This window comes from Crocuta crocuta, unplaced genomic scaffold (assembly GCF_008692635.1).
Source record: "Crocuta crocuta isolate KB4526 unplaced genomic scaffold, BGI_CrCroc_1.0 scaffold213, whole genome shotgun sequence".
NCBI lineage: Eukaryota > Metazoa > Chordata > Mammalia > Carnivora > Hyaenidae > Crocuta > Crocuta crocuta.
Window position 1 is genome coordinate 5,421,808 of NW_027529442.1, and position 26,677 is coordinate 5,448,484.

The 26,677-nt window shown below is 37.8% G+C and overlaps 1 protein-coding gene across 1 annotated transcript in view; it reads left to right on the forward strand.

Moving 5' to 3' along the window:
• LOC144228446 (uncharacterized) overlaps nt 1-26,677 on the forward strand; it is a 402,465-nt gene that overhangs the window by 280,752 nt on the left and 95,036 nt on the right. The window contains exon 3 of the transcript XR_013334198.1: nt 22,930-25,206. The gene's annotated coding sequence lies outside the window, so the exon portion shown is untranslated. The remainder of the gene's footprint in view (nt 1-22,929; nt 25,207-26,677) is intronic.

Sequence of the window (26,677 nt, forward strand, 5' to 3'; positions counted from 1 at the left end):
TTCATAGTCTCTAAGGAAATAGCGATTCAACTCTCTCTATTCAACTCTGAGCTTCCTTCCAAGGAATAAAGAGTTTGCTATGAGCAAAGGAAGTGCCAAAAAAAAAAAAAAAATGACCATTTGTGTCACACTAACAACTTTCTTAAGGCTGAATGTGGAGTTTGTAAACTCTTGGCTATCGCGAGTGCAGACGGCCTTGGGTTCTTCAGAAGGACTGTGGGAAATCTGAGAGGAGATCAAATTAGACACCCACTGATCAGAAAATGTTCTGACATCAGAGTTTTATTTGCGACAAGTGGCGGGGTTAACTCTTCTTTTTTTTTTTTTAATGTTTTATTTATTTCTAGGAGAGAAAGACACACACACACAACGTGAGCAGGGGAGGGTCAGAGAAAGAGGGAGTCACAGACTGAAACAGGCTCCAGGCTCTGAGCTGGCAGACAGCACAGATCCCAACACGAGGCTCGAACCCACTAACCGCGAGATCATGACCTAAGTGAAAGTCGGACGCTTAACCGACTAAGCCACCCAGACGCCCCGCGGGGTTAACTCTTCTATGGCACCTGAGGTGAACTCAGAAAAATGGAATTCCTGAAACCACGTTTGGAAATGATTTCACTGGAGACAGAGAGAGACAGCAACTGCTGGAGGAAGGACAGCAAGCAAACCAAAGTGAGACTCTGTAATCCAGACGACCTGCAGGGACAAATGGAAAAAGAACAGTCTAACTTGCCTGCCTCAGACAAAACAACCTTCAAAGGCTACCTTCCTCCTAGTTGGTGGGGATACAGGCACTTAGAATAACTACCAGTGCATGATACATATTTAAAACTCTCCTTTCTGGGTTTATAATTTTCATAGAGGCAGCTTCCTGCAAACTCCAGTAATGAACGTAAGATGATGCTCCTTTGGGGGGTTGTAAAGACAATCTAAGAACAAGTCATTTCAGAGTAACAAACTTCGCAGCCGGAGATCATTTCCATTGCATGATGTGCTTAGCCTTGAAGCTTTCATTGTTGCACCCTTACCCGGGTGGGTCGTTATTTTACTTACCTCATCAGGGAAATCATTGTTTAAAAACTGAATATAAACGGTGAAATAGTTTTCTACTTATCTTTTCCAGGATAATAGCTTCCCATCCCCATTTCCCGCCACAGAAGGGTTAGGCCCATGTGGGTGATGAATTGCTTCAAGACTCTGACAGTCCCAGAGAGAGGGATGAGAGTAAAAATAACTAGCTGATTACCAATAGGGAGCAAATTGGCCACTTGAGAATTCAGTGGCTAGAATGACAAATGAGAAAATGAAAATCCTCATCAAGAGACTAGACTTTCTGATTAGTCCAAGTGCTGATGACCACTTTTCATGCCTCTCCCTCCCTGCTGGGTGATGATTTACATCTGATTGGACATCATCTTGTATTTGGGGCAGTCATTTCTAAAAGGGTGTTTGGAAGACTTTGAAGTACTTAATTATAACCAGGAGACATTTGGGGGCTGAGCTGTGAAATAGAAGATGTTCTGTCTTTGGCTGTGGAATGTTCATTTATAGAAGGAGCCCATGTCTGGTTGGTTTGGTCTGGTTTTTCATTCCATCACCCCATAAGGCAGCCTTCCAAGGTTTTCTGGACTCTAGAAGAAAATGAAAATGGGAGTATTCTTGGCTAAGGGATCCACATGCAAGGCAGAGTCAAGAATTTCAATATGCGGATAGACTGGGCTTTCTGTTAATAGTCAACTACTAAAAATAGAAATACTTTGGGAATCCTTTGAAGAGAGGCCATTTCTACTAGCCCTGATTTGAACAAATTCATCAACTGAGGGAGGGTATCACAGAGTGAACCATAGACATGCTAGCTGTTCTCAAAAAGCTTCAATATATCAGGGGTGCTAAGTCATAGATGCAGAAGGAGATAAAACATGACCATCAACCATTAGCCCCCAGCTGGGTAGAGCCATATGAGCTACAGGAATTAAGAGGAAAAAGAAGGGGACTTGAAGTTAGGTAATCAGAACAGGATTCACAGAGAAAAGTGATATGACCAGGCTTTGAAAAATGAGTGAAACTATAGTAAATTTCTAGGTGAGAACTGTTTGAATGACAAATGGTACTAGTGTTTGTTTGTCTTAATGATTTGGTATGGAGTGAACTAATGGTTTGTCTTGAGCAAAGGGGTCTAGAAAGGTGAGTCTGAACATAAGTTTCCCATGTATGCATAGGCAGGGAATTATGTTTGGTCTTAAGAGCCCTGAAGAACATTAAAGGTTCTGAGTAGAGTTAGAACTCTCTTAGAGTTCTGTTATCTTCATCTGATGAAAAGAAACCAAAACAATGTTCTCTGGAACTTCACCAACAGGTATTATGATCAACAGATAAGACTGCCATTTTGATTCTTCTTTGGTTTCCATACTAGTGCTGTGGAAGAGAAGAATGAGTAACACAGTGCCTAGCATAAAGAAAAACTTAACAAATGCTGCTGATCAGATGAATGAAGCTAAAGTTATTTAGAATCTGAGTACTGCTATTTGGTTGAACAGTTGAGAAGCATCTGAGTTTACCTCTCAGCCTTCTCAAGAGGTAGCAGTGAATAATTTGGGGAAAAAAATCAAATTAGGACTTATGTGAACTTGGGCATTTAAGTTCCCTTCTTGGGTCTGTATTTCCTCACATGAAAGGACAAGTTTTACGAATGGGTTTTAACTACAGAAAGTTTTTTGTGTGAATATTCTGGGAGAGAGATGTCATTCCCAGCTTATGTTGGAGGCTCAGACGAACTTATATCCGAAACAAGGCTAAGGACCAGTGGACTATGTTCCTTTTAAACTAAAAGAGGCTGTGATTCTGAGTTCAAGGAAGATTTACTTCCTGCAAGGACAACTGGAACATCTGACACCATAGCTTTGCCAATTTTATCATCTTGAATGAAGCTTGTTTCTCATTGGTTTGACCAAAATAAAGAGGAAAAGATTATATTCCTGTCAACCCAGCTTTAGATTCCCCAGCAATTTGAGTAGCATTAACGATCTTATCAGCCATGCTGGGGTATAAGCGATCATCAAAAGAGATGAATCATTGAAAGGTACTTGCTCCCATCAGAACACGACCCTGGCAATGTGTAACCTCTGACACAGTCCTTTTTTTATAGAATTTTTTTCTCTACTTTTTTTTTTTTTTTTACAGTGGCTTCTGTCATAAGGTTATTGGAAAGAATAACTAGTTAATGATAGGAAAAAAAGCCATTGGGAAGATTATATACTTTTGCACTCAAGGCTATTGTTCAAAAACAATATGCAATAATATTTTTGTTGAATGGACACACTCAAAGTCACTCTGATTTGGGGACTTGTCCAGACAAATACGATGCTGACTAGCTGAAGCATGGGCAGTTAAAGAAAATGTTATTGTTCCCCAGAAGCTATCATCAGTGTAAAACACCAGAATGTAAAGCTACTTCTGGCAATTTATAATGAAGCAAGACTCTTATTAATGATTTTTGGCTTAATATATTAATGAATAGAGATCTGAGGGATAAAGGACTTACAATGTAATAAGGAAAACTCAAGAGATTAGGCTCTAATCAAAATAAACTGTGTTTTCGGATGGATTTTTATAAACTCAACCCTTTTCCTTTATTTATACCAAAAAGAAATGCAATGTGAAAAGCTGATTGCTATCATTGAAAAAAAGAATGGATATTATGTTTTAATATAATATTAATAAGCTGCAAATGCCAACTTACAAGAAGAAACTATATATAGGCAAGAATAGATATTCTTGGAGAGAAAATTTTCTGCCTATAAATGTTATGAAATTTATTTTCTTTTTTAATAGTAACTTTCAGATTTAATTGAGAACGTGATTAGAAAAAGCACTATTGGGGGGCGCCTGGGTGGCTTAGTTGGTTAAGCGTCCGACTTTCGCTTAGGTCATGATCTCGCAGTTCGTGGGTTCGAGCCCCGCGTTGGGCTCTGTGCTGACTGCCAGCTCAGAGCCTGGAGCCTGTTTCAGTCTGTAACTCCCTCTCTCTCTGACCCTCCCCTGCTCACGCTGTCTCTCTCTCTCTCCTAGAAATAAATTAACAAAAAAAATTTAAAAAAAAAAGAAAAAGCACTATTGGAAAAAAATCTGAAATAGTGATGTTTTGAACAATGACAATGACATTTATTATGATTACCTTTTCTTTCTATTCTTCCTCCCTCTCAATTTCTTCTACTCTAATAATGATGTTCCTTACTATTCATTAGGCAATCTAATCTAGACTGAGGAGAGACAATTTCCTCTAAGAAAGTTTAAGAACTTTTGTACTTTTGTTTACTTCACTAATAGAGTTCTCTGGATGATACTTTCCAAGAATGACTCAANGACTGAGGAGAGACAATTTCCTCTAAGAAAATTTGTTAAGAACTTTTGTACTTTTGTTTACTTCACTAATAGAGTTCTCTGGATGATACTTTCCAAGAATGACTCAAGATCACTCTATTTGCCATCTTAACTATTCTAGACTTGTCCATATTTTAATATTTTATCCCTCTGTCATGAAAGCAGAAACTTCTACTCCACCAGTAATTTTCTTTCTTCCACTGACAGCAATAGTTTTTTATTATTAAAAGTGCCTAGCATCCAAATCTGTTTTCTATTGTGCATAGTTACTTATTTCCAGTTGCCCAGAAATGAACTTATGGGTTAACTCCAGCCTGGAGCAATGCCATAGGTTATAAGTAACAAAATGTTTAGCTCGATCTTCCATAGTATCAGCAATAGGAAGTGCCTGATAAAAACCTAAGTAGAACTGAAAAATGGCCCAAATCGCATTGGACTTTATGGTATAACCCCAGTGGGGGTCCTGTGGTTTTCCACAGGACCTAATCTACTCCCACATCATTGCTTACAAATTCTGAGAAGAGTTGGCTCAGTGTGTGTGTATGGTGATATTGATTTGTTATTCTAAAAATTACTGTATATAATAGCTTTTTTAAAAAAACATACTGACCTGATTCTGCTATGGTCGAATGTAGGGTCACACTAGAGACAGATTTTCAACATAGCAAACACCAAGGGGGAAAACATGCAGACAAGTTACAAAGGATATAAACTAGGCTTATTTCTGCTGAGCTCTAATTGACTGCCTAAGGATGAGAGGATCTGACTGTGGATGATTTACTCAAATAAAAAAACACACAAGGGCATTTAGCCATTTAGTTTACGACATGTTTAAAAGCTAACAAGCACGTTAATTTTCTAGTAGTATGGAATCGCTGGCATTTTCACATCAAGACTATGACTATACATTAGTTCTACAGTAGATGTTAATGAAACCTGTATTATGGTTAGAATCTCCACTTGAAACAAGTAATTTTGTGATGTTTCTTCTTCAGCATCTAAAATACAGCATGGTATTTTCACTGAACATCTTTCTATTTGTGGAGGTTAAGTTTGCGATGCAGAGGCATTACAATTCGAGTGTTTTATGGTGTCCTCAAGAGTTTAGGGAGAGTGACTGTGTTTTTTTTGATGGGCTCCTAAAATACACACTAAGCTGTAAAGGATTTTGTGCTCCTCATTCATTCTTTATGATTATATATCTCTTAGACTATGGTTTTCTTTATTTCAGAGCAGAGAAAACTAGGATTCATGAAAGTTAATCAGTTATCCACAATGACACAGCTAATATTAAGTCAATCCAAATGAATTCCATTGATTTAATATGTTGAGAAATTTCTACTAGGATCCAAAACCGGCTGTACCCTGAGAGTCTACCTTGAAGGCTCTCAAAACAACTAAAGACTTAACTGAATACCAGAAAAGAAGGAAAAGTGAGACACTGCACCTATATTGTTGAGGCGTGTGTGTGTGTGTGTGTGTCTGTGTCTGTGTCTGTGTGTGTTTGTATGTGGTTTTTAGCTTCAGCTCTGTTAATGTTTCTCAGTCTTAGGGGTAGTCACTATTCATGCCTTTCTTTTCCTTATTTGTTAAAATGAGGTGGACTAAAGAGTGAATGGATCAGTTCAAATCCATGCAATCTTAGGGCTGATGCTGAAGGATTCTAATGTGTGTGTTTACACCATAGTATGATATGTAAAAACCTGTAAAATACTGTAGCTTGAAGGTCTCCTTTTCAAGTTACTTGCCTTTTCTCCGATCTCTCAGTTTGAGAACTCCCAATATTCTACCCCAAACTCTCAGTTCTCTAGCAGTGCATTTTCCTTGGGTGGTCTCACCCTTTCCTAGCTCTTGTTTTAAAGTCTATATTGTCTGATAATAGCATATCCACTTCACATCCTTATAGTTGCTATTTTCATGATATATCTTTTTACAAACTTGTATTTTCAAAAAATATATATAATATATATAATCTTTGAAACTAAGTATCTCCTGTAGACAGCATATAGTTGGATTTTTTTTTTTNTGGATTCATATCTGCCCCCTTGGTTTTTTATTTTCTATGTCTCAAATTTCTTTGCTCCTCTGTTTCTCTTTTACTGTCTTCTTTTGTATTTAATGAATATTTCATTATATTAAAATATTTTCTTAGTGTTTACTCTAGAGCTCATAATATACATCTTAGCTTATCAAAATCTACTTCATATTTTTAGTAGCTTAATTCCAGTGAATAATAGAAACTTTACTCCTATGAAGTGCTGTTCCCCCTCCCTTTTATAATATGATTTTTCTACACATCTGATATAAATATGCTACAAACCCAACAATGCACTGTAATAATCATTACTTTATGTAATCTTGTTTATTTTACAGCCCTGGGAGAAGAAGAGCAAGTACCTATTTATAGAATTTATTACATTGATCTCCTTTACCACTGCTGATTCACTTCATTTCTTCCTATGGGTTCAGTTATCATCTGGTATCATTTTCTTACCTCCCAAACAGCTGTAATCCCAACCACATCCTGTGTACTGTTGCTTTCAAATACATTCCATTTCTGTCCCTCAGTACAATTATATACACATTGTTTTATACACACATTTACTTTTCAAAATTGGTGAAGAGAAAAAAAGGGGGTAAATAATGCAATTACATTGTCTTTTTTGTTGTTTTTTAAAACTGAGATGAAATTCACATAACATATAACTAACCACAGTAAATTATAGAATTCAGAAATGCTCAGTGCATTCACAATGTTGTGCAACCACTATATTTTCTAGTTTGAAAACCTTCCGATGCCTCCAGAATAATATTCCACATCCATGAAGTAATCACCTGCCATTTCCCCCTTCCCCCATTTCCTGGCAAACACCGATCTGCTTTCTGACTTCTATGGATCTATATATGCTGGATATTTCATATAAAAGGAATCAGACAATATGTTTCCAGCTTCTTTCCCTTAGCATAATGTTTTTGAGGTTCATCTATGTTGTAGCATTTATCAGTATTGCATTCATTTTTTATGACTAAGTAATCCTTCATTGTATGGATATACCACAATTTGTTGATCCACTCATCTGCTGATGAACATTTAGGTTGTTTCCAGTTCCATCTGTTGGCTACAATGCAAAATGTTGCTACCAACTTTTATGTACAATTTTCCATGCAGGCATGTTTTTATTTCTCTTAGATATATACCCAGAAGTAAATTTCTATATCATGTAGTCATTCTGCTTTTACTTTTTGAAGAACTACCAAGTTATATCCATACTGGCTGCAACATTTTATATTCCTACCAGCAGTATACAACTGTTCTTATTTCTCCGCATCTCTTGGTCTACACACACACACACACACACACACACACACACCCTTTTTAGTAACCATCTTAATGAGTATGAGGTGGTATTTCATTGTGGTTTTACTTGCATTTCTCTAATGACAATGATACTGAACATCATTTCATGTGCTTTTGGTCACTGGGATATCTTCTTAAAAGAAATAACTTATCAAGCCCTTGGCTTTTTTTAAAAAGTTGGGTTGTCTGTCCTTGTGTTTTGAGTTGTAAAAACACCTTATTTATTCTGAATAGTAAAGTGTCCCTTATCAAATATAGGATTTGCAAATATTTTCTACATTCTCTAGATCATCTTTTCACTTTCTTGATAATAGCTTTTGATGTATGAAAGTCTTTCATTTTTATGAAGTCAAATTTGTTTTTATTTCCTGCTCATGCTTTTGGGATCAAATCTGGGAATCCGCTGTCAAAATTAGATCATGAAAATTTACCCTTATGATTTATTCTATAATAGCTTTGTTATTTTAGTTCTTACATTTAGGTTGTTGATCATTTTTAGTTAATTTTTATAAATGGAGTGTGACACAGATCCAGCTTCATTCTTTCCCATATATATATTTAGCTGTCCCAGCACCATTTGTTGAAGAGACTGTTCTTATCCCATTAAATGATCCTGGTACTCTTGTTGAAAGTCAATTGGCTATAGATGTTTGGGTTTATTTCTGAATCCTCAATTTTTTCCTGTTGTTCTATATGTCTGTCCTTATGCCAGTATCACACTGTTTTGATTACTGTAGCTTTGTAATACGTTTTGAGAAGAGAAAATGTGACTCATCCACTGTTTTACTTTTTCAATATTGTTTAATCTATTTGGGGCTCCTTGCAATTCCATATGGATTTGAGGAATGTCTTCCCATTTCTGCAAAAATGCTACTGGAATTCTGATAGAGATTCATTAACTTTGCAGGCTGGTTTGGGGAATGTTGGCATCTTATCAACATTAAATCTCCTAATTCATGAACAGAGTTCTTTCCCATTTAATCATATCTTTAAAAATTTCTTTCAGCAATGGTTTGTAATTGCCAATGTACAAGACTTTCACCTCCCTGGAGTACTCTTTTGGATGCTATTATAAATAGATTTTATTTTCTTTACAGATTGTTCATTTATGTACAGAAGCATAACTGATTTTGATTATGTACTCAGTAATTTTGCTGAACTTCTTTACTAGCTTTAGTATTTTTTGTATGTACGTATTCTATAGGCTTTTGCTATATAGAATCATTTCATGGGCAAATAGCAAAAGTTTTGCTTCTTCCTTTTCAACTTAGAAGCCTTTTTTTTTTTCTTGCCTAATTGCTTTGTCTAGGACTGCTGGTGCAATGTGCAACAGTAGTAGTGAAAGCCTGCATCCCTCCGTTGTTCCTAATCTTAAGAGGAAAGTTCTCAGTCTTTCACCATTGACTCTGAAGTAGCTGTGAATTTCTGGCAAACGCCCTCTATTGTGTTTTAAAAGTTCCATTATATTCTTAATTTATAAGAAATTTTTATCATGGGGCGCCTGGGTGGCTCAGTCAGAGCGTCTGACTTCGGCTCAGGTCATGATCTCACGGTTTGTGGGTTCGAGCCCCGCGTCGGGCTCTGTGCTGACAGCTAGCACAGAGCCTGGAGCCTGCTTCAGATTCTGTATCTCCCTCTCTCTCTGACCCTCTCCTGCTCACGCTGTCTCTCTCAGAAATAAACTTTAACAACAACAACAATAACAACAACAACAAAAAAGAAATTTTTATCATGAAAGGATGCTGAATTCGTCAAATGCTTTTTCTGAATCTACTCAAATGATTATGTTGTTTTATTCCAAAGTCTATCAATATAGCATATCACACCCATTAATTCTTTTATGTTAAAAAATATGTTTGTTATGTTTGAATTCCTGGGATAAATTCCATTTGGACATGGTGTATAATCATTTTAGCCCACTGCTGTATGTGGTTTGTTGGCATTTTGTTGAGATTCTTTGCATGTATATTAAAAGGGATATTGGCTTATAGCTTTCTTTTCTTGTGGTATCTTTGTCTAGTTTTGTTATCAAAGCAATGCTAATGTCATAAATTATGTTAGGTAGTATTCCTTCCTTTTCAAATTTTTGGAAGAGTTTAAGAAGGATTGGTGTTAGTTTTAGCTCTCTTTCTTTATTGGTAGTTTGGCTAGATGTTCTATTCATTTTTCATTTTTGGAAGTGGAGTATTGAAGTCTCCAAATATCACTGTGGAGACAGTGTCTATTTCTCCCCTCTATTTTGTCTATATTTGCTTTGCATATTTTGGGACTCTTGTTTAGTATGTTTATAATTGCTGTATCTTTTGAATGAATTTATCCTTTTACTACTACATAATGTCTTTGTCTCTTGTAACAATTTTTCACTTATATCTACTTTGTCTGGTACAGTATAAAAACTCAGCTCTCTTTTGGTTAGTATTTGCATGGAATGTTTTTCCATTCTTTTACTTTCAACTTATTTGTGTATTTGGACCTAGAGTGAGTCTCCTGTAAACAGCATATATTTAAAACATTTTTATTTTTCTTTTTTTCATCATGATAAGTATACTCTTTAATCCTCACTCCCTATATCCCCCCCCATCCCTCCACCCACCCCCCTCTGGTAATCATCAGTTTGTTCACTATAATTAAGAGTCTGTTTCTTGGTTTGTGTCTCTTTTTTTCTCCCTTTGCTTGTTTTTTTTTTTAATTCCACATATGAGTGAGATCATATGGTATTTGTCTTTCTCTGATTTATTTCTTCTGGCATTATATGCTCGAGCTCTATCTATCTCATTGCAAATGGGAAAATTTCTTATGACTGAGTAACATTCCATTGTAAACCTATATATCACATCTTCTTTATCTATTCATGTATCAATGGACACTTGGGCTGCTCCCATAGTTTGGCTATTTTAAATAAAGCTGCAATAAACATAGGGTATACGTATAAAACATTTTTTAAAAATCCATTCTGTTAATCTCTGCCTTTTCATTGGTGAGTTTAATTGATTTACATTTAGAATTATTACTGATAATGAAGGACTTAGTTCTACCATTTTGCTATTTATTTTATATATGTCTTACATTGTTTTTGTTCCTCAGGTCCTCTAATATCATCTTCACTTGTGCTTGATTTTTTTTCTAGCATACCATTTTTTTATTACTTCTTCATTCTCTTACCTGTATAATTCTTAGTTATTTTCTTAGTGGTTACTATGGGGATTACAGTCAAACCTTAAATATGTATCAATCTAGTCTGAATTGATACCAACTTGACTTCAATAGTATACATTAATTCTGGTTCTATAGTCTTCCAACTCATTTTTATTATTATTGTTATAAATTATATCTTTATATATTCTGTGCCCATTAACATGCAGGTGTCTTTTAAATAATACAGGAAACAAAAAGAGAAGGAAAAGACTTCAAATGCAATAACACTAGTGTTTATGCAATTACCTTTACTGGGGTAGAACTGTACATCTAGATCTCTTTTTAGCATTCTTTTTTAGGGCAAGTGTATGTCAACTCCCTTAGCTTTCATATCTTGGAATGTATTAATTTCTCTTTTGTTTCTAAAGGATAATTTTGTCAGACATACAATTCTTAGTTGACTTTTTTTTTCCTTTCACAATAAATATATCATCTCACTGCCTTCTGGCCTTTGTGGTTTCAGAGGAAACACGGGCTGATAATCTTATTAGGAATCACTTATATGTGATGGGTCACTTCTCTTGCTACTTTTATGATGTGTCTTTGCTTTTGACAGTTTGACTAGAATATTTGTTGGTGTGGATCTCTTTTAGTTTTTTCTCCTTAGAGTTGTATGAGATTCGTAGATGTGTAAATTGATGTACTTAAGCAAAATTTGGAGGCTCTCCATTATTATTTCTTTAAATATGTTTTCTACCCCTTTCTTACCCTTCTCCTTCTCCTTGTTCTAGGACTTCCAGAAGGCATATGTTGGTCTTAGGCTCTGTTCATTTTTCTTTATTCTTTCTTCTTTCTGTTCCTCAGAATTGGTCATTTCAATTGTTTTTATCTTCACGTTTGTGGATTCTTTCTTCTGCCTGCTTAAATCTGGTGTTGAACTTTTTGTTAATTTTTCATTTCAACTTTTGTAAATTTTTTTGACATTTCTATTTAGTTACTTTTAGAAATTTCTGTCCAGGTATGTGGGTGGCTCAGTCAGCTGAATGGCTGACTCTTGATTTTGGTTTAGGTCCAGGGTTGTGGGATTAAGCCCGGCATTCATTGGGCTTTATGCTGAGTGTGAAGCCTGCTGGGATTCTCTCTCTCTCTCTCTCTCTCTCGCTCTCGCTCTCACTCATGCACACTTTGTCTCTCTCTCTCTCAAAAAAAAAAAATCTGTCTTCATTCATATTGCACTAATTGTGAATACATTTTTTTTCAAATTCCTTTAGGTCTTTGTCTATTGATTCCTTCAGCCCTTCACATATATTAACATAGCTAAAGTCTTGTCTGGTATGGCCAAGTTCTACGCTTTCTCAGAGGTATCTTATGTTGATTTGTTTCTGCTATGAACAGGCCACACATTTCTGATTCCTTGTATACTTTGTAATTTTTTGTTGAGAACTGGACATTTTTTTTATGTCATAATTTGGTACCTCTAGGATTCACAGTCTCCTTTTTTCCCAGAGATTGCTGATGTTGCTTGTAGAGGGATATAGTCATCTGTTTGTTTAGTGACTTCTCTAAACTATTTTTGCAAGGACCATTTTTCCTGTCTTGTGTGATCACTCAATAAAGTCTCTATTCTGTTATCTCAGCAGTTGGCTAGTGGCCTGATAGAGAATTCCTTCAATGCATGGATCCAATAAAGAAAGAGAAATAAAAGGCATTCTATTCTTTTAATTACCCAATAAATGCTGCTCTGAAGCTGCTTCAGTCTACAAGGGCTGCAATAATAGCCAATTAGCTATTGGGGTGCCTGGGTGGCTCAGTCGATTAAGCACATGACTCTTGATTTCGGCTCCGGTTTGGCTTGGTTTATGGTTCATGAGATTGAGCTCTATGTGGGGCTCCACACTTACAGCATGGAGCCTGCTTGGGATTCTACCTTTCCCTCTCTCTCTGCCCTTCCCCCATTCTCACATGCTCTGTTTCTCTCAAAATAAATAAATAAACATTAAAAATATATATATACTACAAGTATTAAGAGCTCCTGCTGACCAAGCACAGAATATGTGCCAGGAGTGGTTCTAAGATACATACACATATATATACACAGATACACAAATATACATATACATATTCACACTCACATACATACACACATGTATATATATCCCTACACATGTACACACATATACAAACACACTCATTTAATCCTCACACCAATCCTATGAGATAATCTTATTATTTTCACTCTACAGATGATTAAACAAAAGCACAGGCACGTTAGGTGACTTGCCCAACATCACATAGTGAGGGAACAGTCTAACCAGAGTCCGTTCCAACTATTCTAGAGTCTATGCCCTTAAACATTTTAGCCCTTTCTCAGTGCAGTGCCAGGAACAAAGCAGGTGTTCAGTTAATATTTGTAGAATCAATGAACAAAGAGATGGACAGAATGATTTTCTCATCCCGTAGAGCACTGCTGTCTGACACAGCTTTCTGAGATGATGTAAATGTTCTACATCTGTGTTGTCTTTAACAGCAGTGAATACTTACATGTGGCAGCTGACCACTTAAAATGTGGTTAGTGTGACTCAAGAACTAAATTTTTAATTTTATTTAACTCTAATTAGTCTAAATTCATTAGTCACATGTGACTACTGACTACCACATTAGACATTACAGTCTAAGATTTTATGAGGTGGTATCACTTTTGATGCATGGAGGTTTATATAGCCTTGATGAATTTAACTCCAGAACAGAAGACAAAATTCCCTTTTGCGTTTTTTTCCCTAGTGACTTCCACCCCCAGGTTTTCAAACATGCTTCATCCTCCTCCTTTACTTCATTCCAACCCATAGAATCAAGCCTCCTCTGCATGTGCGGCTCCACCAAGGTCATTTTCCCCACCCCCTCAACAGTTCTCTAAAGTCCTTCAAAAGTATTTAACTAGTCAACAAACATCTAGAGCCTACTTGGATGGAGCACGGGCCCAGGTGTTGGGGAAGGGTGGAGGGAGACAGAGCCACAAAGACAACTAAACAAGGTCTGTATCTCATAGTGAGGCAGAGTTGGTTAGACTAGTTAACTAGCACATAGTAAGGTCTCAATAAGGGATGTGGACTGTGTGGGAGGGTGGGGGCAGGCTGAATGTCTAGTTTTGCTGCTGTCAGTTCCAAATTGGGACTCTGCATTGTCTACTTGGCGGAAACTGCTGCATTATGACAATGATTCCACTTGCACTTCGACCACTAGAATAAATGGATGGATCCAGCTTTGCTTTCCAAACAGAGCTTATAATGGACATGGGAAAGTCTTACTCCCATCTGGAAAGAAGCATCAGTAAGGAGGGAACTGCTATTATATTTCACCCTGCTGACTTGGGCTGATAGAGGATGGATCTAGTTGTCAGACCATCACCCCATCTTTTACAAAAAAGAAATAATCAAAGAAATAGTATATAAAAATTAGACTGAGACTCAAATATTAAAGAAGAAAAGGAAGAAGAAAAAATGTGCTGGACATTAACTGTCTAACTCATGGGCAATTACTACTCGTATTTCTAAACAATATCCAATAACTGGGGTAGGGAAAATGCATTTCTTCCCTCCCACCTTTTGCATACTTGGCATCTCACTTACATTGTACGTAGGTTACAGTAAAAAGATGCTGCTTTGTTTGGATTTTGCTTTTTCTGTGGAATCCATTATAAAGCAATGTGCTTTTGTGTGTCAAAGAGCAGAAAGGCTCCACTTCCTCTTTTCAAAAGGATTTGGGCAGAAGTCAACTACTGTATTTATTCCATGCAGCTCTCCTTTTGATTACTAGATGTGTGCTGGTTGTAGATGCCACAGAAAAGCATTGAATGCTCTCACCACAAAGGACTTTTTCTTAGGATGTGTCTTACAGTATCATGCTTCTGAAAGCAAAATTTTCAGTCAGTCATCTAAATGTCACTCTATAAATAGGAAGCATTTAAACACAAAGAAACATCCAGGTAATGCCTTACATGTTTTATTTTTCATCCACATTATCTGCTATCAGCGCATAGGTGGAGTGACCATGTTATTTTTTTTTCCAAACTTCCTCAATCTTACTCTTTTCAAAGAAAAAAAAAAGCAGTTCATTAAAAGCAAAATCAAATGAGACTTCACCATAATACCTAACACTTTTCTTATAAATTACATGACAGATAAGATTATCAAAAAACAAACAGAAAATACCTAGATAACTTGTCCCAGTCTACTCCAGACTAATGGAAATATCACCTAAGAAAATGACTCCCCACATCTGAGTTTATTTCCCAAAGTGTGTTCCTGAGAACACTGTACCACAGTGAAAACATTCCATGGTCAATACCTAAGTCTGTGTGGCCATGCAAAATGGCTGTGTTGGTGTCATGAATATTTTCACCAATATGCAAATACGCATGAAAAAATGGGGATGCATACTGTTCTTGTAAGCTCTGGAAAGTCCTAGCCGGCCTCTGGGATCTCACATAAGCCCCTTGCAAAAAATATTCACTCTGCCTAAGACCAGCTGAAATCACAATCTGCTGGGGGCTATACTTACAGACTAGAGGACTGTGTCACGTGACAGAGCCCTCCATGAAGTGTGGGTGCAAGACCTCAAGAACCAAAGAGATTAGGTGACTGACATCCCAGGTTCTCCAGGTTCAAGGAAGGATTGTAGGCTGTGGAATCATTCTGGCTTGTCATGCATCTGAAAACCACTAACTTTAACAATAAAAAGGCATTTCTACTTCCTTTCTGCAAACCTATGGTGTAGATTATAAAAGTGGCATTCAAAATGTCGGAACAAATACCTCTGAGGTATAATTCTTTCTGAGGGTTACTTCAAATCCTAATTTTCCCTACTGAGTAGGTTACCAGTAGTTTACATTTGCATGTGCCCATATAGAAAACATTACCCTGTTTGTTAAATACTTGCCAAAGTAAATCACCACATTGACCTAATAATGCATGCCTGGGAATTCAAAGAAATCTAGACATGCTAAAGATTCTGACAAGTTCTACAAAAAAGAAAACCTTGGCTAAAACCAAAAGATTTAACTTATTTGGCCTTGGATACATCAGGGTACATGCTTTTGAGGAAAATACTTAGGTGATCTTAAAAGGAACCTATTAAATGTTGTTCCTTTCCAAAGTGGATTCTTTTCTTTTTTCTTTTAAGTAGGCTCCACACCCAGCATGGAACCCAGTGTGGGGCTTGAAATCATGACCCTGAGATCAAAACCCGAGCTGAGATCAAGAGCTGGATGCTCAATTAACTGAGCCATCCAGGTGCCCTTCCAAAGTAGTTTCTAAATAGGAAGTTCTGTTAGATGCCATTCTAAGTTCAGTCAATTCTTTACATACAAAGAAATGGTCATTCTGTTGTGAGTGTAATGTGCAAGGATCCACCCTGGAGTCTCATATCCTCTCTTCCCTGTTCATGAAAGGATAGTTCCATTACAGGAAAAGATTTTTCACTACCACTTTCTTTGTGAGCTTTCCACCGTGGTTCTGTTTGGAGTGATAGCATCCATCTTGTCACAATGACGTAAAACAGGTGAATATGAATGCCAACAACGAAGAAGGCAGATACAGAAGGAAACTGAAGATACCGTGGAGCAACTAAACCAAGGCTGACAACCTCTGATTAGCTCACTAATTGTTTAAATTTCTATTATCTTTTTTATTTGTCTGGTGACTANTCCCCCACTAGTTTCCCCCTTCTTCTCCCCCATGGTCCTCCGTTTAAATTCCTCCTATACGTGCAAACATATGGTAGCTGTCCTTTTCTGCCTGACTTATTTCGCTCAGCATAACACCCTCGAGTTCCATCCATGTTGCTACACATGGCCAACTTCCATTCTTTCTCATTGCCATGTAGTATTCCATAGTATAGATAAACCACATCTTCTTGATCCATTAGTCAGTTGATGGACACTTAGGCTTTTTCCATGTTTTGGCTAAATATATTCTTAAGTAAGCATGTATTTTTGCAGAACCTCATCCCTTTGACTAAAAAACTGCCTTCCATTACCTACTGGGGAAGACGCAGTTCACTGACTGTCATGGGTAGCTCAGATCAAGCCCCCCAAGCACCTTGGCCCCTGCTCTACTTCAAAACTCAGCACACTGTCCTACAGTACTTATTTGCATACCTGTCGCTATGCTGCGTGCATCTTTGTGGCACTGTGTCTTAACAAGGCACCCCAATGCCTAGCACAGAAACAGTCATGTGCAGTCCTTCTTGGAAAAGTTGTTGAATAAATAGGTAATGTAGTATTCTGTCTTTCCTCAGTGACAGTCTCACTCTCCAAAAACTTTGTCCTTTTGAAGGTGAATTTAAAAATTAAGTATCTACCACCTAACATTTTGATAGTGCAATGTTAAGAAGGTAGCAGTGGCTTGAGGGTGGGGCTGGATACTATTGTATGATAATTGAGGACTTCCAAGTACAAAAATGACTGAGTTCTAATAGGGTATCTTGCTCCTGACAGAGGCTGATGGGATCTGGTGTACCGCAGTGTGCTGTGCTGTGGTGCAGCACAGAGGCCAAAGGCAAAGGCAATGGAGCCAAACTATCTGGACTCCACCCTCAGTTCTACCACTCACTTACTGACTGCCCTGAAGCAAGTGTCTTCACCTTCTGAGACTTTGTTTCCTTATTCTAAAATGGGGTGCTATCTAACTCAGGAAGTTTGTAGGAGGATTAAATAAATTTAAAAATGGAAATACATAAAGTGCTTAACCTAAGACATGGTATTAGTCAGTACACAATAGGTTTTAGTTACTGTTGTTTTCCACCTCAGGTACTATCTGGGTATTGCTTCTCAAAAATTCACAGAGCATCATACACATCTATTATCTACCACTTAGAAGGCATGCAATACATTTTTAGTGAAAAATTTAAAACCAGCTGGTAGCACACTTATTAAAATGGCTAAACCCCAGAACACTGACAACACCAAAAGCCGACGAGGATGTGGAGCCACGGGAACTTGCGTATACTGCTGATGGGAATGAAAAATAGTACAGCCACTTTGGAAGATAGTTTTGAAGTTACTCAAAAAATGAAACATAATCTTACCATACAACCCAGAAACTGTACTCCTTGATATTTACCCAAAGGAACTCAAAATATATGGCTGCATAAAAACCTGCACATGGATGTTTACAGCAGCTTTATTCATAACTGCCCAAACGTGGAAGCAACCAAGATGTCCTTCAATAGGAGAATGGATAAACTACTACCACCAGACAATGGAATATTATTCAGTGCTAGAGAGAAATGAGCTATTAAGCCATAAAAAGCCATGGAGGATGCTTAAATGCATATTACTAAGTGAAAGAAGCTCACCTAAGGAGGCTACTCTTTGACATTCTGTAAAGAGCAAAGTAAACTATACAAATTTTAATGGTTGCCAGGGCATGGGAGGAGCAGGGGTGGGATAAATAGGGAAGCACAGGGGACTTTTAGGGCAGTGACAATATTCTGTATAATGATAGGTATCTGTCATTGTACATTTGTCCAAACCCATGAAATGTACAACACCAAGACTGAACCCTTAGGTAAACTATGGACTCTGGATGATAATGATGTAGCATTGTAGGCTCATTAATTATAACAAATGAAACCAGTCTGGTGGGATATATATATATGTTAATAATGGGAGAGTCGCACATGTTGGGGAGGGGGGAAAGGGCAAGGAATAGATAGCATATTTCTGTACTTTCCTCTCAATTTTGCTGTGAACCTAAAACTGTTCTAAAAAATATTTTTAAAAACCCAGCCGGCAGCCATGGATAATTTCTGAATAGCCAAAGTGATCGCAGTATGTCAGAGCTTGGGGTCTGGGGTCCAATGGCCTGAAGCTCCTTCATAGTCTAGCTATGTCACCAAGAGCAAGTTAGTTAACCCTTAAATGTAAAATGGGTATAATAATAACACTTTCCCTGTAGGATGTTTGGAGTACGAGTAAATGGGTTCTGCCTAGTATCTGACACTTTGCAGTCAATAAATCTTGATTCCTTCTAACAAACCCTATGGGAGGCTCTGACGTACTATGTTGAATGAAAGTGTACATTTTATTGAAATGTCCCTTTTTTGTTGTTGGAGGCCCTTTCTAAATCTATGACATTCAGCTATACATTGAGCGCCAGTCACTCTTGGAACTTTTTCACTATCTGCGTAACTGTGAAGCTTACCATGCTAAAAACATAACACAAACCATGTCACTTCTCATTTAATAAAGCAAACTGCTACATGCAAGGGTAGTTATTCTCATTTGCAAATTCATATCTAATTAGCTCTCTAAAAGCAAATTGCAAAGACATTTATTGTGTTTACCTGCCCAGCATCCATGCCCTCCTTTTTGAAATCAATGCCTCAGTTTCCTTTGAGGAGTCTTGTATTCTATGTAGTTCAGGTGCTGCTGATAACAGTCCCTTCTCAGGCGGGTATGGGAGGGACATACGACCCAGGTACAGCCAGAGTGAATTTTCAGACCTTTCACTCAAACACTTTGGGAAGTAATTTTCTTTCTATATGGATGCCAAGCTGGTAGGATGTTAGTCCAGGGCTCCTGGTGTCACCCAAAGAGGGAGGCTTCTTGAACATAACACCAACATGAGAAACAAGAGTAAGGAGGTGAAAAGAGGTGGCTTTGCTGGGTCATTGTATGAGAATGTGCATCCATCCAGCCATGAATCCTCTGGACTTCTCTTTTATAAGAGTCAGGGAATCCCCTTTTTGGCCTCAGCCAGTTTGAGTTAGTTTCTGTTATTTGAAACTGAAAAAAAAGCCAGACTCATTACTAAGGCAAAGAAGAAGTCACATCTACTTATAATATGTACTAACTACTTTTTCCTCCAAGTATTGTTGATATAACCTCTATATTCGTCTGTAGTGGCCATATTTTCCCAACCACTTCTGCACAAAATCAACATATCTGCTCAGACAAGTAGCATTTTACTCAGAGAACAGCAGAATGTCTGAATATCACAACTATTCTGAAAACCGGGGTTATGGGCAAAAAAACGCTTCCTGATAGTAATAATCACACAGTCCCATTCCCCTACTGAACTCTTGAGGCATGCATTTCAAACTTACATTCCCCTATTTAGTAATCAGGCTAAAAATATCTTTACAATACTCCCTGTGTAAAGATTAAAACACATTGCTCAAAGCTGTTGCACCACATAACTGCAGCAAACTCTAAGCTAGTCAATCAATATTTGGACCCTGTGGAGAGAATCCCAGGGCAGAAACCCATCTTGCCATTTTATCTGTTGGGAGTGACTCACCACAGTAACCTCATTCCTTGGTATCTTAGTAAGCACTTTATTATACAAGGGTGACCTACCTTATGCCATTGTCCTGAGAGGCTAATACAAACCCGGGTTTGTTCACTCCAGATCTATGGTCTATGCATTACACACAATCGTTTCAGAGATGATCCATTTCAAAATCTTATGAATTGGCAGTTCACAAGGGATTCCTAATGCTGTGTCTTCTGGTATGACTTTTGCAATCATGATCTCACTTTTGTAATCCAGAGGCTATCGTTGGATTTAGCCCTTACTATGTACCAGGAATCATGTTAAACATTTTATATGCACCGACCAATTAAATGTTCCCAAAACTCCATGACATAGAATCTATTGATATTTTCAATCTACAAATGAGGAAACAGAACAGTTGAGCAAAATTGCCAAAATCACACATTAGTAAATGTTGAAGCCAAGGCTAAATTCTAAGCCGTCTCTTCTACTTCCCAAAGTCCATGTTCTGAATGTCTACTGTATTCAGACTCTGATGAGAACTTTGGCATTTTGTCTGCAAACAGCAGTTTTCATTTTTATAACTTGAAAATACTTAATAAGAGAATTTGAAAATACTTGATCAGGCACAAACACAGCACAAATAACCAACAGTAAGAGTGACTGAGCATCTTCTTTGGTCCAGGCACTGTGCTAGGCTTTAGGAATACAGCAGAAGACAAGAAAGACACAATTTCTGGCCTCAGGAAGCAGCACAGACAGAGAAGCACAGACAGAGAAGCACTGATGACCTGTGGTCTCCTGGGGGAAGTTGAGGGTTGGGCGGTCTTCCACACTGGCATGTGTCCTGCTCTGCTGCCAGCTGGTGATGGGCACTTGAAAGAACTGTTTGCCCTCTGGGAGCTCAGTTTTCTACTCAAGAAAAGAGTGATCTCCAAACCCTCCTCCAGCCCTGGCATTTGGTGAGTCACATGCTCTCCTCCTGGGTTCCTAAAAAGTAAGATATGTAGGCAGACACATGCTACAGCATGGTTCTCAAACTTAGTGAACATCGTTAAAGTCTAACGAAACTGTTAAAAACAAAGACTTCCAGACTCTCAGGTAGAGGGTTATAGGATGAAGTTCCAGAATGGGGACCCAAGATCTGCATTTTTAGTAAGTCTCCTGGGGGATGTTGATAGATGAACTGTGATTTGAAACAGCATTGGCAGCTCTTGGGAACTAATCAGAAATGAAGATCTTGGGTTCCACCCAAGACCCATTGAATAAGAGCCTGCATTTCACCAAGGTACCCAGGTCATGCTTGTGGTATACTGAAATGACCCTAGAAAAGGGCCAACCAGATTAATCCTGACACCGTACTTAATCTTGATACCAAGGTAAACACAGCACACCCTTACCTAATTGTTGTTAGTTTAATTTCTCTATAATTGTTATTCCTAAGAGCATTAACTGCAAGTGTGTTTTTCAAGTTACTTTTGGCAGAGCCCTAGGTTTCAGTCCTCCAGAGCCATCTGGGGATAAGGACTGTGTGACGCAGCCTAGACTGAGTGGCCTCCAGGCTACAAAGTCTCTTTCAAACAGAACCACTCCACTTTGATCAGTTTTAGAATTGCAGTTTGATTTTCTTTGAAAACAGGGTTTTGTTGCTTTAAGTTTTTTCTCAACCAACATTGTGCTCCATAGTGCACATGCGTCAGTGCCATTAGTACCTTCCCCATGATACCCAAGAGATGGGCTTAGGGAATGAACCTGGCTCCGTTTTCTCAAATGCTTCCCTAAGGGGCAGAAACATGACCTTCAAAATGTGAAAACCTGCTCCTGTTCCCAGGAGGAATATTAAGTTACTTTCCTCCCCTACTTTAACATGCAATGACCAAGAAAGACACTAATGTGGAAAATTCTGAATTCAGCTCACATACCATTGCTAGTTTATCTTCTAACAAAAGGTCTATGTATCTTCTCTTATAAACTAAAAGGTTCCCACCAGTAAATGGGAATTTGATCCTTAAGGTAAACATGAGCAGTCCAGATCTTTCTTTAGATCAAGTACTTTGGAGACATCTTTAGTGATTAGTATTGCTTGGTGACCCTAGAGTTAGACAGTCTCAGAATTCATTTAATAAAGAAGTTTTGGGGTGCCTGGGTGGCTCATGTGGATAAGCATCAGACTCCTGATTTCGGCTCAGATCATGATCTCATGATTGTGAGATCGAGCCCCACTTTGGACTCGGTGCTGAGTGTGGAGCCTACTTGCGATTCTTTCTCTCCCTCTCCCCCTCCCTCACTCATTCTCTCAAAATAAATAAATATCTTAAAAAATAAGTCACAAAAGGAAAAAACTTCAGTTTTATTAATACCTAATGACTGGTTCTCAACTGGGATACCCATAACAGTCATCTGGGGAACTTAGAAAAATCTTGATGCCTAGGCTATACTCAAAATATTATATCATAATATCTGGGAGTAGGTCTCAAGTTTTAGTGGGTCCCTAGACACCTACAATGTGTATCTGAGGTTGAGAACCATTATCCAGTGGGTCAGATATGGAAGCACTGGAGACAGAATCCTGTAAGACACATGCTCAATGGCCCTCATCGAGGGCCCTTGGTCCCCCTCCTTCATATATAGATGACCGACCATTCATTAGTTCTTTCAGAAGTTATTTATTGAAAATCTACTAAGTACTCACTTGGAACTGGGAATTAGAAATTCAAAACTCCTGTTCTTGTGGAATTAATCATACTACAAACAAATTTTTATTTTCTTTTTAATTATCAGCCTCAATAGGTGCTATAAAGAAGATAAACTCCCATGTTGGTGTGGGAGGTAAACAGAGCCTCTCTGAGAAGGTACCACCTGGGTTCCGAGTTGAATTCTGAGAAGGACAGAGCTCAAGGAAGATCTAGAGATGAAGCTCTTACACAGAAGAAATGATAAGTACAAATGAACTCCCAATGGGAATGAACTTGGTAAATTGAAAGAGTAGATTAAAAAAGTCACAGTGACTAGAGCACAGTCAATGAAGAGTAAGTTAGAAGAAAGCTAATCAAATTGGTAGGCAATTACCAGATGGTGTAGGTCTTTAAAGAAAACAGAAGAGATAATTTGATAAATACCTTTAACAGTGGGAAAATATCTACACAAAAGTTCCTATCAGTCTCATGAACAACAGCTAGAGTCTAACATAATGCTTTTGAATTTTATTTTACTTTTGTTTTTGGCAAGAGATGGGACAGGGTTGGTACTGTTCTCTGGGGACACATTAGAATTCTCATTCAAGATGTATGACACATACTGTCCTTCTCCACAGCTGAGATTCTATTACACTCTCCTAGGGGTGTGACCCTTACACACAGTGAGGGGCTAAGAACAGGAGTAGGCCATGTCCAGTGATGTCAAATAACAATATGCACTCAGGATTTTTAGGTCTTTATCCTCAGTCCAGCTCATCCACCCTGAATTTCTACATTCTCTAAGTATAGGATGTTCCACAACATGTCAATCATATGACCCAAACTGCTTTCATCTTTATTCATAAATAGACTGGTATCTCCTATAATCTCCGTATCGGTTAGTATGAATAGATGGTGGTTGAGGCTAGATCATCTGATGATTCTTCAATCACAACTCTGTCACCAGTATACCTGAATGGCAGCTGGTCAGGTCTCTCTACTCCCCTGTGGTTAACCTGGCCTTCTTCACAGCATGGTGGTCTCAGATTTGTTGACTTCCTCTATGGTAGGTGGCTTCTCTCTGAATGAGCATTTCAAGAGACAGAATGTGGAAGCTGCCAGTCTATTAAGGCCTGAAGCTTGAGAATAGTTACAGCATCACCTCTTTCAACATCCTCTTGCTCAAAGGCATTCAAAGGTAGAAGTCAAAGACTCACCTCCCAATAGGAGAAATTCTGATAAATTTCTGGCTGTGTTTTGTCCACCAGAATATATAAAGTCTATACACACAACCAGTGTATATATCTGTGTGTACACACACACAGCATGTGGGTATAAAAATATATATCATTGGAAACACATATATATATATACATATATATAAACCATGTATATTATACATAATGTGTTATATATAATTATACATAATAATTATATAGAGAGAGTGCATGGCACACTTTAAGCTATAATTCTTCAAATACAATCTACTATACTAGTAACTAAAGGCTAGCCCAATTACCTTATAGTGATGTCCTATAATCTTTTCATAAACTTAATGGAAGATAGGATCAACAAATGTGGGGAGGAAATTGGAAGAATGACCAAAATAAGCACTAAGAAACATTAACTTCCCTGTCAGAGGCATGAGTCACTCTCCATTAGTTGGGCACCACAGGATTTAAGGAAGTTGCTGTCCTAATCCTTCTAATGCGACCAATGTGAGGTTGCCCAGAAGAGGAGGCAGTGAGGGAGATTCACCTCAATGCCCATGCAGGGTGTTCTGAATACTTTTGTGTAAAAGGTAGCACCATCAGCAGGGAACAGGATATGACATGACAGTGAGTCACCTAGTGAAATCATGGCTGCTCAGGGTCAGATGCCTGTCATTCTGGGAGCACAATAAAATTGTTCCAATATCCCACCCCCTCCAAGGAACCAGCAAAGAAATTTCATCTTAGAGCATACATGAGGAGAGGAGAGAACTTGGTCCCTCAACTATATTTTTTAAATTTTATTTTAAATTCAAGTATAGTCAACATACAATGTTATATTGGTTTCAGGTGTAGCATATAGTGATTCAACACTTCATACATCCTCAGTACTCACCACAACAAGTGTATTCCTTAATCCCCACTGCCTAGTTCACCACCTCCCCACCCACCTCCCCTCTGGTAACCATCATTTTGTTCTCTACAGTTAAAATGGCAGCCTTCTTGGTTTGTCTCTTTTTTTCCCCTTGCTCATTTGTTGTTGTTTTATTTGTTTGTTTGTTTCCTAAATCCCACATATGAGTAAAATGATATGGTATTTGTCTTTCTCTAACTGACTTATTTTGCTTACTTATACCCCCTAGATTCATCCATTCAACTATTTTCATATAAGAGTATTTTTGGATTCTTTTTAAGGGCAAGGATACCTCTAATTTTTTTTGAACTATATTATAAGGGAAAAGTGAAAATTAGCCAGGCTAAACAAGTTATGTATTTGATTTGGGAAGAATTCATTATGACTTGGGTTTACCCCAAGTATGTAAGGCTAGAAGACATTAGAAAATCTAATTGATGTAATTCACCACATTATATTGTGGTAGCTGGTCTTAGAGATGGCCTCTTGGCATCATATCCTTGCATAGTCTTCTGGCACTGAATCTGGGCTGGCCTGTGGCTTATTTTAACCAATGGAATGTGGCAGAACTGTGCTCTCTGCCAATTCCTGGAACATGCCTTAGGAAAGATGGGCAGCTCCTGCTGTGCACACCAGATCTCCATGGAAGAAGGCTGCTACCCAGCTGGAGAGAACTTCCAGAGGCCAGAGAGAGAGAGAAAGAGGCCCTAAGACTCTGTGGAGAAAGACTGGTCCAGCCATCCCAACAACTCAGCTGCACTGGGACTTAGAGCCATCTCTACTGAGATGCCAGTCATTCAAAAAGCCAGGTAGGACACTCCAACATCCAAGCTGAGCTTCCATGTGATTCAAGCCCCAGATACCTTCTCACCATGACTGCCTGAGAGCATTCAAGGAAGAGTGGCAGAACAGTCATCTTGCTAAGTCCTCTCATTCCACAGATGTGTAAGGACCAGTAAAATGGTGGTTCTTCTAATCTACTAAATACTAGTATGGCTTATGACATAACAGTTAACCAAAACATTAAAAGACAATATTCATATGATTTCAAAGGATGCAGAAATGCAAAAAGCATTTGAAAAAAATATTCTACACTCATTCATGATTAAAAAAAAAAAAAAAGAGAGACAAGAAAGGAAAAAGAAAATCCTGAAGCAAACTAGGAATAAGAGGGACTTAACTTACTTAATCTGATAAAGAAGAGCCACAAAACCCCAGCAGTCATCTTACTTGAAGGTGTATTCCCACTCTGAGGTCAAGAAAAAGACAAAGTTACCCACTATTACTTCTAATCAGAATTATGGAGAAGGTTCCAGTCAGTACAGTGAGGCCAAAAAAAAAAAGAAAGAAAGACAGACGTAAAGATGAAGGAAGAAAAAAATATGTTCCTTAAAAACAGTATGATTTTATATATACAAACCCTCCCAAAACTACAGACATGTTACATATATTAATAAAATAAACATCTTTTCTAGATTTCAATATAAAAAATCAATTCTATTCTCATATAGGAGAGAATAAACCATTAAACTTACAAAATAATATAGAAGGAGGTTTTCACAAATGCAGTATAGATAAGAATGCCTTAAAATACGAAGAACAATATGGAAAGAGCTATTTATTTCACCACAGTAAAAAGAAATACCATTAAGAGGGTGAAAATCTATATATTGGGGAAACACATAACCAACAAAGGGCTAAGTTCTCTAAAGAGAAAAAGAACTCTCCCA